Source organism: Octopus bimaculoides, chromosome 4, assembly GCF_001194135.2.
Source record: "Octopus bimaculoides isolate UCB-OBI-ISO-001 chromosome 4, ASM119413v2, whole genome shotgun sequence".
Classification (NCBI taxonomy): Eukaryota; Metazoa; Mollusca; class Cephalopoda; order Octopoda; family Octopodidae; genus Octopus; species Octopus bimaculoides.
Genome location: NC_068984.1, coordinates 28,733,793 through 28,745,899, shown reverse-complemented (window position 1 = coordinate 28,745,899; position 12,107 = coordinate 28,733,793). Strand labels below are relative to the sequence as shown.

General features: G+C 32.3%; 1 protein-coding gene across 3 annotated transcripts in view; it reads left to right on the top strand.

The window, feature by feature from the left end:
* LOC106882996 (lachesin) overlaps positions 1–12,107 on the top strand; it is a 360,914-nt gene that overhangs the window by 103,249 nt on the left and 245,558 nt on the right. For all 3 annotated transcript variants that reach the window (XM_052966996.1, XM_052966994.1, XM_052966995.1), the window contains exon 2: positions 3,189–3,301. The gene's annotated coding sequence lies outside the window, so the exon portion shown is untranslated. The remainder of the gene's footprint in view (positions 1–3,188; positions 3,302–12,107) is intronic.

Genomic DNA, 12,107 nt, shown 5'->3' with positions numbered 1-12,107 from the left:
GGGGAAGAGAGAGAGTGGCAGAGGGAGAAACAAAGGGAGGAAGTAGAAGAATAGGTGAGCAACGAGAGGAAAAGAGAAAGAGAGGAAGTACGAGGGGGAAAAAAGAGATACGTAGTAGTAACACAGGAAGAACGAGAGGGGTAAAGCGAGATACGTAGTAGTAAAGAGGAAGAACGAGGGGAAGAGAGAGAGAGTGGTAGAGGGAGAAACAAAGGGAGGAAGTAGAAGAATAGGTGAGCAACGAAAGGAAAACACACCTGAAAAATTCCCCAATTGTGATTTTTCTGCTTTTGCTTATTCATCAAATATACATATATGTATATATGTGTGTGTGTGTTTGTATGTAAATATATGTGCCAAGCTCTTTTGTCGTCATTGGCATGGTTTCTATGCTTGGATGCCGTTCCTAATGCCAACGACTCTGTTGAGTGTAATAGGTGCTTTTTATATGACACTAGCAGCAGAAAAGGATCTCCAAGTAACTTGTAAGACATTCCTGCCTCAACTGAGACAGGTAATGGTATTGCATGTGGCGGTTCTGTACCAGGTGACGAGAGGTTAAGCTATGATACAAGGACAGAAACAGGTGTTTGGCTACCCTCCTGTTGGAGAGAAAGTGGGGAGAGAGAGAGAAAGCAAATAATAGAGAGAAGATGGTAATGAAGATGTGCCAGGACATACATTCAAGTTACAAGGTGAATATAAGTGGAGTGGTATGGAGGATTGGACTGGGTGAGTGCATAAGGAGAGGGGAAGTGAGGGGAGGAAAAGTGGAATACAGTAAATAGTGAATATGTGTATATAGGAGAGTGGTATGATAGCAATATTACAGTTGACAGGGGAAAGACAGAAGAAAGTAATGATAAACTGGTGTCAGTTATGGCAAGGGTGACATTGGGGAGAGAGTCAATCATAGTTTGATCCATTGGGTGGAGGGGTGAATTAAAGTAAGATGGATGAACACATAATGTACAGTGCTCCCAGAACTGATACTTGTGTATCATACAGTCTACCTTTCACTCTAAGAGAGAAGCCTTTTGTTGCCAGTAGAGGTAATAACTCTATGAACTTTCTCCATTCTATACTTATTCTAGCAACAATATTTTCAGAACATCCTCCTCCATGGCTAATTTGGTCACCTAGGTATCAGAAACTACCTACAACTTCTGAGAAAAAGCTAATACCTGTGTACTGTGTATTTATTGTTCTTGGACATCTGCCACGTACAAGACTACTTTGTTCATCTACCAATGATTCCACTGCACCTTTTATATGTCCATAGCTTACACTAAGTGCAATGAATAGAATTCCTTCCATCACTTTCCCTACATACTGAGCAAAGCCATTTACCTGATGGAAAAAGAGTTGTATTCATTTTCTTGCTAACAACAACTTTTGGTCTTTGCTAATTTAACTTTCAAGCCCTTTGATTTCAGGTTTTACTTCCATATCTCGAATTTATGTTCCAGTTCTGCTTCATATTCCACAATAGGAGTGAGGTCATATGCATATAATAGATATGTACATATAAACATATGCATATTGTAGATATATACTCACACGCACACATAGATATATATGTATGTATCTATGTGCATGTATATAAATATATATATATATATATATATATATATATATATATATATATATATATATGCTATTGATGCACTAAACTTCATACTGAATAACTCTATTTGGTTTGGTTTTGACTGATAACATAATAAAATTATGAAAAGTGCATCATGGAATAACATAATAAAAATTAATGAAATAATTGCATCAATGAGGCATAGAAAGTATTGAAATTTATCCTGATATATTTATGTCATATTTTAGGCTGATTATCAGTACAAATTAATGAAAACTATCAACTTAATGGAAACAAGAACAATTGCAGATTATCTATAGCTGTATTTCTAATTGATGACCAATTCATTGTTTTCCTGAATATTTTTTCTATAAATATTATATGCATGTATTTGTTATTATGTAAAAATTTCTTTTAATTTCTTTCTGGTAATTATATGTAAATGTTATTAAAAGTTATACTTGTCAGAATATTTTGGCATCTAAATGAGAGCTAATTATTAAGCATTATTCCAAATTTATCGCACGCACATCTGTATGACATCCATATACACATGGATGCACATACATATAAATATATATATATGCATTTTATCATTCATTCACCATTGCCATAATTGACTTTATATCTATTGGTTTACATCTATTACTTTTTACTCTAATGTTATCTACATTACAGCATTCAATATCCACTCCTTTCTCTTACTCACTTCTTTCTTGTTCTGGCTCAAACCTCAGCTTGCACTAATCATAAAGCCCAGTCCTTCCTCCCCTGAAAATTGACTCTCTGAAATTCCTTCCCTGTTTATAATAGTTCAATGACATAAATCTTACTGGACTAAAAGGACCTGCAAAGGGAACAGTCACTGCTCCTTCCTGCAGGCAAAATAAAATCATGATGCTGTTGAAATTGCAGGCTGCTGTTTAACTCAGTGCAGTTCTGACTGAGCAGATTGCATTTCAGATAAACTCCATTTCATCCCTTTTAAGATATAGTGTATCTAATGCAATATCTACAATAAGCTTGACTCTTACTTTTATACTAGTAGATATGATTTGAAGGAGATTAACTGCTATTTTTAGCAGATCAAGTAAACACATGGAAGTATCATTCAACTCATCTCTTGGTATGAAGCAATTAGAGAACATTACTATTCTTGGTGTGAACACTAAATTTTAAGCAATTGTGCCCTAGAGGTATCTTAATCAATTACACCTGTTGCTGATCATTATAAAGTTTTAGTATCTATTTACAATGGCCAAGTTTGTTTAGAGGTAAGTATTTCATGTTTTGTCACCACTGAACACTGTTGGCAAAACACAAAACCGTTGACTTTTCAGCAGAATAATTAATACTATGTCAACTCAGTTACATGTGCTTGCCTCCATTAGCAACACACAATAGTCAATTGGGACCTGAGCAGGTCCCAAGCTGGCCAGCTCCTGTCCAACCATCCAACCTATAGCAACATGGAAAGCAAATGTTAAATAATGATGATGATGCTACACAGACATTTCTGCATAGATATAATTAATTATTACAGTTAATCAATTAATGATGAGTCTCTTCTTACAAATCTTTTTTTTCTTTGTGTTTATAGCCGGAGAAAATCCAAGAGAACCAAGTTTTATTGTTCCTGCCCGAAATGTTACAGTAGTTGCTGGGCGAAAGGCAATTTTACCATGTTCAGTAGAATTTTTGAACACTCATAAGGTGAGTTCTATAAATTCTAAGACAAAATTTGATCATTATTATTTTGTTTCAGTTTAATGCTGAAGTCCTTTTCCTTCATCAGTAATTGGAACGTGTGTTTTTTCTCTCATCTGCTAAAAATTCTAATTACATTTCAATAATTTTCATTGTCATTGCTTTCACTTCATCATATTAATATACCAAATTTCCTCAGGTAAGCTGCAAATAAAAATATTTTATTAAAAACTTTTTTTTAATCAAAATAAGTTAACCTGAGGAAATTTGTTTTAAATTTTAAAACAATTGCAAATTGAAATTTCATTTTTTTTTTTTAATTTACTAATAAATATTAGTTTTATTCCTCTTTAAAATGCCAGATGTTTTACATAAAGCATCCATATTAAAAATAGATATGCCCATACAAATGAAATTAATATATTACTTGGACATAATCATTTACTTTAAACTTATTGCTTCCTTTTATTTTCTTGTTGTTCACATACTGGGTTTTGAGAAAGGGGCAGTGCCCACGGGCTTTGCAAACCTACCAAAACAGAGGAGATTGATGCCATTAATGTTCCACTTGAACTGTGGCAAGTTGATACCTGTAGAAAAGATATGAGCTGTGAGGAGATTCCAGAGGGTTAATATTCTGTAGAGAAAAGGACTTGGCATAGTGGTTAGTGTGGGGCATAGAGGGGTTGAATACAGCATGGGTAATAAGAAGAGACGAGACTATACTTGGAGTGCCTATATGAAGATAACCTGAAACCATCCAGCTCCAAGCAATACAAGGTAATATTGCTTGCTGTGGGAAAGGAAAAAGGAGGAGACAGTAAACCTATGAGCCTATGATTGGAGCATGTTTTCAGGGTAAAGTCTGAAGAATATCTGTGAACCAGAGGCTGGAGTATGACTGTATGTGATCTTATGCTAATCAGTTAAGTGAATCTAGGATATCTGTTAGTGCTGCAGTAGTACCATCTCAGATGTAGGAACACTACTCCATTGTGTGTTCCAATTGAACTTTGTAATGATAGATGGCATGTATTAACTATGTGTATGTATGTTAAGGAATGTGAATACTTTCATTCTTAGTTTACAAGTTTATGGTTTGTATTGTCTCTCCAGAATAAACTTTACCTCAATTGTCTCAGAGTGTCATGCAAAATATTTGACTGTGACATAGCTTAACTTGTCAGAAAAAAAAAACACTAATCATGAACAACAGAAAGCTCATAAATCACAGCTCTTAGGATTCAGATCAAGAAAAGATCTCATATTATAGACACATTATTCATATCAAAACACGTACTTTCAAATTATCTTAGAAAATTAGCCAATCCTCACTGAAGAATGATGTTGAACCTTCTGAGCATACAGAATGACATGGTGTTTATCTGTTGTTAGTAATATTTAGTAGTTCTGAAAGTATTTGAGTTGATGAAAGAAAAGCAAGTTTATGAAGAATTACTTTTATTTGGTTGTATTTTTGTATTTTTAAATCTCACATTACTAAATTGATAAAGACTGCATTTATTAAAGTTTTGGTCAGCCTATATGTAATCAACAATTTAGTCGGACTGTCTACATTATGAATGTTGATTTTTGGATAGATTTTCAGAAATACAAACCTGATCATTACAAGAGCCTTCCGTTTGATTGACTCATTTTAGTCAGGAAATATATCAATAGGAATTGGTAGTTAGTTTATCAAAGTATCAACAAGATGTCTGTTGGGCAAACATAGAAGAGACATTGTAGCGGAATATGACTAAATTGTAATAGTTTGGAACGTGATAAACCTGATGGATAATGGATATGGAGATAAAGTGTATGCTTTCACTGTAATTAAAGAGTAAGAGATATACTATGCTATGGAAAAACTTGCATTTTATTGAACAACAATATATAAACATTATGCATAATAAAATGGACCATTCTATTATATGTCTTCTGTAAAACAGTGACAGTAGGGTCAGTCTTCTTGAGTAGGGTTTAATATTATATTCATTTATTACCTATTGAGAATAACTGGAATATAATGACAGTTGGACAAAACCAAATTATCTCCTACCTTGTGATTCAGTTGAGCAATTTTTTAAGATGCATAGAAAAATTAATAAGTTCTTTTGTTCGTATTGTTACGAAAATAAATTAATGTCTAAACTATGCTTAAGCATATAGGTTGTCTTTGAAATTGTCTGTTCAATGGAAAACCATGTACAAGCACAAATCCATAACCCAGAATCATAGGATGTGAAGTTTTCAGTATGGTGAGGGAATCAAAATCTTAATTTTTTTTTTTATGTAGAATGATAGCTAAAAAACGTTAGTTCTCTGGAAGATTTTCTCAGCTGAAACACCATTCCAATTTTGTTGCGGGCATTTATGCTCAATATTGCATTTTATAAAATAATCTAATAAAGAACAGGGTAGTGTTCCTGATTATGAGTTTTGCACCCTTTTTGGTCTGTTGACAAACATGTAACTTAATACCCATCTTGAAGATCTTCAGATCAGTGTTTTCTAGATGAGTATGAATTTGGAAGAAACTGGAAAGGATATCATTGAAATGAAATGATGTATGAGGATTTTTGAAAATTCACAAAAGATTTCTTCTTGTTATAAAAATATATTATTTCATTGCAATTATGAGTTGAATACAATCACTATTAAATGCATAGCTGCTTAAATATTCACAAAAATGTATGATTCATAGACAGAAAAAAAAATGAAATTTTTTCTTGTAAGATGACTGTGTATGAGAGCATAGACTTCCTTCTAATTAGCTATGTCAATGACAATATGCCATATATTCAAAGAAAAGAAATTTGTTAAAAATGTGGCACTAGGTTGTTTCATTTAACGTACATATAATATATCATCTAATAAAGCAAAAGAAAATATCTCTTATGTAGATTGCATATTAAACTGGATATTAATTGTATATTAAGTGCTCAGTGATGATCATTCCCTGTCATAGGGAAGAAAAATGTAATAAAGAGTCTAGTATTCATGATAGGACTTCCTTGATGGTAAAATCAAAAAGAGAACCCAGAATGAAAATTAGCAATCCCTTTCAAGACCCCAGTAAAGGGGTAAACTGATGCAGAAGACAACAAGAGTTGATGTCAATGACATTCCATCTAGTGGATGATGACAAGGCAAGACAAAACTGGCTAAGAAGGTGCAACTCAAGACCACAACTGAGTCATCCACAGTCTAGTGCAATTTCACCACCTGACTCTGCCTCTCTTATTCTACACATGCCTCTGAAGAAGGTCCTAAAACCATTGTCTGGGGTTACTCTTTGGCAAGTTCTGATTTGCTGCAAACAAATCCATGTCATCGGCATCTCCTCTTGCATATTAAATGATTATGAAATTATATCAAACAATATATATTTCATACAAAATCAAACACACTCTATTTGTTAGATTCTGAATGTCTGATGTTTGAAGCATAAAAATCTGAAGATCAATTTTAAAAAGAATGTAACTTTAAAAAAGTTTGGTTTTAGAAAGTTTACATCTAAACAATAAACACTTTGTTCTGTGACAACACAATTTGTGCCTCACTATATGAATTGAATAGTAAATTTTAGTATGATCTTATTTAAGTCAACTATCGTTCTCAAAATCAGATTGATTTTCTAAATGAAATTCATAACTGTATGATTTTTACATTGTTGACCTTACAGCTAGTGCACTTTTTAAGAGACACACCAGCACAGTTCAAAGGATACTTTTAATATTGCTTTTTTATTTTGTTTAGAATGTATGAATTATTTCTTTTTCTATGTATTTTATACAGCAATTATAACAAATGTGACTAACCACTCCGTTTCCTGTACATTATCATACTCAGGAAAAGTTGATGTGTATGAGAGATATTCTTTCTGAGATTTTTATCACCTGTAATTTAAGTTGTGCATTATATATGAATGTGTGTTGTGCAGTAAATGTGCATATGATTTGAAGGAAATTTAGCTGTTGTTCATATCAGACTAAACAGCCATGGGAAGATTTCTTTTGCTGATGCATGTGATGCTGTTTGAAATGGCAAATTAAATAAGCCTTAAATAGTGTATTTATGAGCCACATGTCTTCAAAAGCTTAAGTTGCTATTCTTAAATCCAGATTTCATTATCTCAACTGCTTCATTTTCCAGCTATAAGAGTCAATGGCTATTTCTTATTTGATTCTTAAAAATTTTTTTTTTTCACTTTGTTTTATCAACACCTCTACATTCATCATCACATTTACCACTTGCAACAAGTTCATAACTTTAATCATCTTTCCCCTTTAAAATTTCTTTCTAGTCATTCACTGATATCATTAGAGTTTATCACTGGTTTAATTTATTCTCAGCATGTAACATAACCATTCATTTATTCCTAGCTTGCTTGTCACATTTTTTAAATTCTAATTAACCTTCTCAACTCTTCAGTTCCTTTATTATCAACAAAGACCATTGTCTTATTCTTATATTTTTCATTTGAATGTTCAATTTGTTTTCATTTATTCATTTAGTTTTCATCTTATTTAAACTTTTGTATCTTTATGTTTTATCTGTTTTCTTGATATTTTCTGAATGTTTTCTAATTTTTTTCCTTACTGCTATAGAGAATCTGAAATTTATCTCAATTTCATTATATTCTTCAACTTGTTCACTCACATTTTTTGTACTGACTCACTTAACCACTTAGTCAGTAACAACTATCCCCAAAGGGCCAGCTGCTTTCCCTGCTTTCCTATCTTAATTGTATCCACCATGTTGCTGTCAAGTTGGATGGTTGATCCCTTTGTTGGGTCTACTTCAGCTCTCTCTCTCTCTCTACTTAATAACCTCTCATAACAGCACTTCCATGTCGCTGTCTTTTTGGCATTAATAAGAGCACATGTGATATTTTCATTGTGCAAACACAATTGGGACCTTGCACTAGCCACAAACGTGATCTGTAGTTCTTAGCAAGTTTCTTTGTAGAAAATTCCAGTCTTCTTTTATGTTCAGTTTTTCTGTAATAAGTACCAAGCAGCATTTCTCTGAATTTAAGCCAATCAAAAGCTCTTTCATAGCTTACTTCTCCAAATTCTCTTTTGTCTCTGAGTTCATCAAACCCTTATTCCAAAGTCACTAAATACTAATTTGACATTGGCTGGTACATTTTTTGTTGGCAGAAGAGTTAGCATTTATAACTGTTCTCCTGTCTTGTTTCCTAATAAAAACAAAAGCTGGTCATTGATAAAATCTGGTCACAAGTTGGTGGTCATGTGGTTGGCAGAAAGACTCACTTTCATACACAAAAACAAAACTATGTCATTGATATTTAGATATCAACAAGATAGCATGTGTATGTGTGTAAACATGCAAAGCAGTGATGTTTAATTGAAAGATAAAAATGGAATTGAATTTGATAAATAAAAGAACCAATCTATTTGAGTAAAAGGATTCTAACATGGGAACCACATCTAAAAAGATGCTTTGAAATACTTTCAGACAATCTCTTTATTGAAGTTCTTTTATTCCTTTTAAGTTTCTTGGCTCAGTTCTCTGGAAATATGCAAATTACTAACCAATCTTGCTATCATTACCATCAATGTGTTTAAAATCTTGTTTAAACACATTCTCTTTCTATTTTCTCAATTCACTTGTGATGTGTTTTTGCTTCCTTCATTTATTTAAACACTTATTTGAAGCTGTATTTTTTTATTTACAAGTAATATTTATTTGTCTATCTTTTCTATCTATCTTTCCATTTCTATATATACATTTCACTTTACTTCTTCACTCTAAAGCATACACCTTTTCTCCACTTTTCTCAAGCATTTGCTTCATCAAATACACTTTATTTCTTTTTTTGTCATTTAAACCTGTATTTATTTATGTATATGCATACACTCATTTAATTGTGTGCATATGTGTATACTTAGGCTGAAAATCAGTATTTTATTCCCATAATGCTTAAGTTAAAATATACATATTGCAAGTGTTCATCTATTCAGTTGATTTCATTGACAACGTCAAGAACATATGTTAAACTATCCACTAAAAGAGAACCTGATGACCTTCCATTATGCTATACCTGTCGGGAAATTGGCTGTATTTGCTTCTGGAAAGCATTAATCTTAGACAACATTTTTCCTCCTTAGATTTCAGGATTGAATATTTATGGTAATTTTCTTTAAGATCCCATAAAGATCTTATGCTTAAATACCTTCTAGTAGCTGGACAAATTATATCTGAACATATAAAGATTTTACATTTTGATCAATTTCTGATTTAATTTTTTTTTTTTTAATAATACATATTATATAATATAATATACACACCCACCCAATTATGCACTCAAATTTAAATAATTGCACACGCATACTTATTATATATATATGTATATATATGCACATACACATCTAGTGCTCTTGTGTGCTCGAAGTACAGGCATAGAATAGAGTGTACAGTTATATGTAAGGATAATCCTGATATAGGTGATTCTGGCCATGTAGCCTTGGCTTTAATAATAAATATTTCAATGGCTTATGACAGTACAACCTTTCTACTATCCTCTGGCATTAATGTTATCTAGAAATGTTTTGATATTTAGATGTATGAGATGTACTTCCTCCAGCCGACATCTTTGTTATCTTTGTAAAGTGGACATTTCAAATTTAAATTAAACTGTATTCTTCATTACACAGCATGCTGTAATAGCCCCGAGCATTTTATGTCAGTGTTGCATGCTACTGAATGGATTACTAGCCAATTGATAATAGTTTCTTCTTGACTTTTCTTCTTCATCAATATCTTGTCTTCATCATCAACTTCGTTAGCTCTTTTCTCTTATTTTTGTTGTTCTTTGTCTTGCTGTTATTATTAACATTATTCATCTTCCATTCTTCCTCACCATCATCATTATGCCTGTTGCTCAATTTCATCACTCTTAATAACTACGGACATAACTGAACTAATCATACGTAGATAATAGCTTATTTCAACTGCATGTTCGCTTCTATTCAGCATTATAACTCAAAGGTTCCCGGCAAGCCTTCATAAATGAGAAGTTCTTTATGCTAGCTTATTTTTATGATGAATTCTCAAAGGCCAAATCGCTTTGGTAACTTGGTTCTAAATCTGTAAAATCAAAGTATGTCAGATATTTTTTTCTTTTACTGTTTACAGTATTATGAATGTGGCCATACTGAAGCACTATTATGGTAATCAAAACTTTTACCAAAGATTCTACACATTTGGATCAAACCAAGAACCATGAGGTTATGAAGTGAAATTTATGTCTTTGCTTAGTCAGATAAATATTTTTATAATACACACAACACATATGAAACAAGTAGCAAAGAATTCAATCAATTCACCACTAGAGCAGTGATATAACACTTACAGACAAGTAGTAAAGTTGATATTGTTGCTCAAATTTGAAAGATTCATTTACCTAGTGCTGTAGAGAAGATGTATGTTACTTCGTAGAAAATAAACATACTTCTGAATATCAAGTTTGTGGTAACTTCAGCTAAAATAGCAATAACAGTATGCCACTATGATAATTCTTGCAATTTTTTAAATCCAATTAGACAACAATTTATTTCTTTACTGAAAAGAACATAGAAAATTCAAATAATTTATGAAAAGAATGATATGGATAAAATTATAAATTGAAGGGCAGTTAAACTCATTTTAAGAGACAAATATTGTTAATCATTTTAATTTCTGTTAATGCTAAGTTAATGCATTTGCTGCAATCTCTGTGTGTACTGTTTCGCTTTAATTTTTAATTTTTTTAATTTTTTAGAGTTTCCATTATAGTCCTCTATTAATTAGTGAAGTTTAATTCCATAGTGTTGTATGCTTAGCATTGTACACAGGCACAGCCAAGTAGTTAAGAAGATTGATTCATAGTTACAAGGAGCTAGGTTTGATCTCACAGCTTTGCATTTTGGAAAAGTGTGTTTTATCATAACATTAAGTTGATTCATGCCTTGTGAGTGAAACTGGGGAGAAAAATTGAGTAGAAGCTTGCCAGATGAACTGTACCTAACAATACCAATTGGTTTGGAATCCTTGTGCATGACATGCTTAGCATAGGATTGACTGCTGTGTACCAACTGTCAGTTGCATTTCATAAACAACAGAGTCTTGATCCAATAGTAAAGTAAAGACTAATTTTCTAAATTTTGGTCTCAAGTTGACCACTAGAGGGACTTCTGGAAATGAAGTGAATGCAGCAGATTAAGTTATATATATTCTTAATTTTTTGCAATATGGCAACATGGAACTGATTTTATCTTGATGTATAGTCAGTAAGTCTTAAATGCTATAAAATGTTTTTGTGAAATCTTGCAATTTCAATTAAACTGGAAGTTATACATTTGTATTATTATCAGCTTACCAACAAAAATATGTGAAGATGCACTGCAAAGAATAGGTAGAATATAAACTTTAGTTATGGAAATTATTTTTAAAAAAATGTTTTTATGCAACTCAGAGAAGAGAATACGATAAATGAGCTTGTAAACTGTAATCAAGTGCTTGTAGAAAGCATCTTGTTACGTGCTGGTGTGAAAGCAAAGAAATGAAATGTGGGACATCACAAGTTAATTTAATCATCAAATTGTGTGATTATATTACATATATATATATATATATATATATATATATAGGCATAGGAGTGGCTGTGTAGTAAGTAGCTTGCTTACCAACCACATGGTTCTGGGTTCAGTCCCACTGCGTAGCATCTTGGGCAAGTATCTTCTACTATAGCCTCGGGCCGACCAAAGCCTTGTGAGTGGATTTGGTAGACAGAAACTGAAGG